The sequence below is a fragment of the Amphimedon queenslandica genome, unplaced genomic scaffold (genome assembly GCF_000090795.2).
Source record: "Amphimedon queenslandica unplaced genomic scaffold, v1.1 AMPQUscaffold_12793, whole genome shotgun sequence".
NCBI classification, from domain to species: Eukaryota; Metazoa; Porifera; class Demospongiae; order Haplosclerida; family Niphatidae; genus Amphimedon; species Amphimedon queenslandica.
Genome location: NW_003546971.1, coordinates 22,294 through 25,669, shown reverse-complemented (window position 1 = coordinate 25,669; position 3,376 = coordinate 22,294).

The following is a 3,376-nucleotide window of genomic DNA, read 5'->3' as shown; positions in this document are numbered from 1 at the left end:
TCAGAAAAGACTCTGTGATGTTTCTTCATACAAACATGACATCATTGGTCATGTTTCTTCATACAAACATGACATCATTGGTCATGTTTCTTCATACAAACATGACATCATTGGTCATGTTTCTTCATACAAAACATTATGATAGCAAACAAGCATGGCTGATAATTTTTACAATTAAAATATTATTTCATAAAAAAGACTTGGATGTTGCTTTTGTATTTTGTGTGATGGCTTTTTCATCCAAACATGATCAAAGCATTATGATAGAAAACAGGCATGGCTGATAATTGTTACAACTCAAATGTTAAATGGGAACATTAGTAAGCACAACACAATAACTTTGATCATAAATGTAATGCAAAACAAATTCTAAAGTATGGCCATGGGTCATATAGACCTATATAAGTGATTAGATTAATTCATTGCTGACCTGGTGATTGTGATGAATCTAGTGGTCAGAGATACAACCACTAAAGTTTCAAGATATGACTGTACAGTCATTTGACATAGGTATAGGAATGAAACATGTATTGAGGGGCGATCCCACAAGTCATGCATGCATAATTATGAGATAGCATCACTGTAACAAATTCCTAGTATAAAAATGTGATTGTGCCCAGCTCACCTATGCTGCACATATTCTTATATACTAGTAGTAAATTAATTACTACAATCAAATGTGCTTATATCACTTTTACCATAATGTCATCCACAATTCAACAAGTATTGCATATTATAGAAACACACTGAAAATTAATTATTTTTTAACAATATGAGAACTTTCTGGATTCAGGCTTTTTCTAATGTCCATAAGTATGAGTGGATAGACAGGACAAAAGAATCAAACAAAAAATACAAACATCTGAAAGTTTCAGTATAGTTGTCAGTCAAGATGTTATATTCCCCAAAATTTTGACTATTGGCTGTCAATTACTTTTTATTACAAACAAGACAACACAAAGGCAAAATTCTCTTTACCTAAAGCAACAACATTACATCATGATAGCAAACAAAGTATGGTGAGAAAAATACTCTTGCCCCACTCTTGTAAGTAGAGTTATAATTATTAAGAATACATGGCAATAATTTCATTATAATTGTGCATACATACGGACAGTGCTAGACAACTTTAAAATGGCAGTTACTAGCTTGTTTTTGTGTCTGCAACTTCTTTTGTGGTATTCAAGTGCTGAACAGCTAAATGAACCAGATATTGAACAAGAAAGTTATAATGACAATGATAATACAACAATGAATGGTTAGTATAAAATTTCTAATAAATATAATTTGCTTATAGGTCCAGTTATATTCCAAGATCCATTTCTCTATTATTTGGACTACAAGACAGTGTATGTGAACTGTTCTGTTTATGGAGAGTCTCCATTTGAAGTCTCATGGTTGTATAGTACTGATGAGATATCTAATAGATTCAGTGACTACACTATCATCAGTGGTAGTAAAGTGTCTAATATTGTGTATAATCCTAACTCTGATGATGAAGGATATGTGTGGTGGAACAGTTCTCTTCTTTTAAATCTTATCAATAACTCAACAGTTGGATATTACTACTGTAGAGCCAACACCTCATTTGGTCTAATGTATTCAAAACCAGTTTATATCAGGAGCACTTGTAAGCCATTATTCATCAATTATGTATTGTGTATTATCTAATTCCTATATGTAGATATGCCAAGGCTAAACTCCAGTTTTACAAATTTTGTTAGTGATGGTATTTATGTACTTGGAACTTGGAGCATCATAAGCTTTCCTCTGCCAAACATTTTACTTTCAGTTCAATACTTAAATAATGCATCACTTGAAGCAAAAAGAGTATACAATGACTACATGACCACCAATTTGTCAAGCAACTCTTACAACACAAGTCACCATTTTATCTATGTTAATAAAACAAGTGATGATAGCCTGACTGTGCATTGGAGGTTTCCGTTCCAACAGTTATTTTCAATGCGACTAATAGCAATCAGTTATGATTACTTGTATCAAAAAGCTCAACACCACAAGCTGTATGATCATTCTGGTATAAATCTTTTGTGCATTAATTAAGTATGGTACTTTTTATTTTTAAGGTCAAGCATACGTGAATTTTAACAGTTTGTTCTTCGATGATTATACCCTCACCTTTTCGTGTCTCTGTGCGGAGTGTGATGACATTGAATGGAGACGAGACAATGTACCAATACCAAAGAATAGGTATGGTGTTGTTGTACTCAAGAAAGAGCTTTGGCCTTATCACTCAATTAACTTGAAGCACAGCAAATACTTAATTTCTTTTTATGACTTACGTCGCTACAGCTGCCACCTTCCAAATGGTCTATTTAAAAATTCTCCTGCATTTGTTAACAACCCATGTAAGCAATAGTTTTTCAATATTATTTATGAATAAAAACTCCATATTGACCTTGCTATTGCTATATTTGCTCTGTAAATAACAATTAGCTATTTTAATGTATAATTATACACACATAGTTGCTAAATTCCCTATGATACCAGAAGAATTAACGTATGTTCTTGGACAAAATCTCACACTAAAATGTTCAGGCCGTAGTCTCTATCCAGTGAATGTTGTATGGAATGCATCAGAAATTCTTCCCTCAATGAAAGTTCAAAATTTACGTGCAACAGAAGGCCATTACAATATATTAAACAGTACAGTCAATGCTAGAATCTCCTCAGAGACACCACTTTTATTTACTTTGTGTTGCACAATCTGTACAGAAATTTATATCCAACGAGATAATTTTACAAAAATACAAGGTCTGTTTCAAAGAGGAATAATTTTTGAAAACCTCATAGAATCTAAACCTTACGTCAGAGAATGTAGTTATGTCACAATACTGCGTAAGTCAATTTAATTGTAGGTCAATTTTAATACTTATTTTACAGATCCATCATCTATCACCTCTAATTTCAGTGTTATCGCAATAAATGAAACTGAAAGGATGTACCTCTGGTGTTCATATACAGGTGTTCCTCAACCAACTATCATTTGGTATCACAATAACACACAGCTCCACTCAAACAGTTATTTGACAATAACTAATCCCTCAGTTCAAGAATCAGCAGTAATTATACAACTAACCAGATATGAAAGAGATAAGGGAACATATACATGTGAAGCTAGAAACAATGTCCCTAATTTAATTAATTCTAAACAATCCCACAACATAACTGTGAATATACAAGGTATTTTTATAATTTTTACTAAGTGTTAACAGTTTGAATAACTGCTAACACTTAGTCATAATAATCATATTAATCATAATCATAATTATAATTAATATCATGTTCTAGTGGCTCCTGAGATTGAACTACCACAAAACATAACAGCTTATGAGAGTGATAATGTTACCATTAC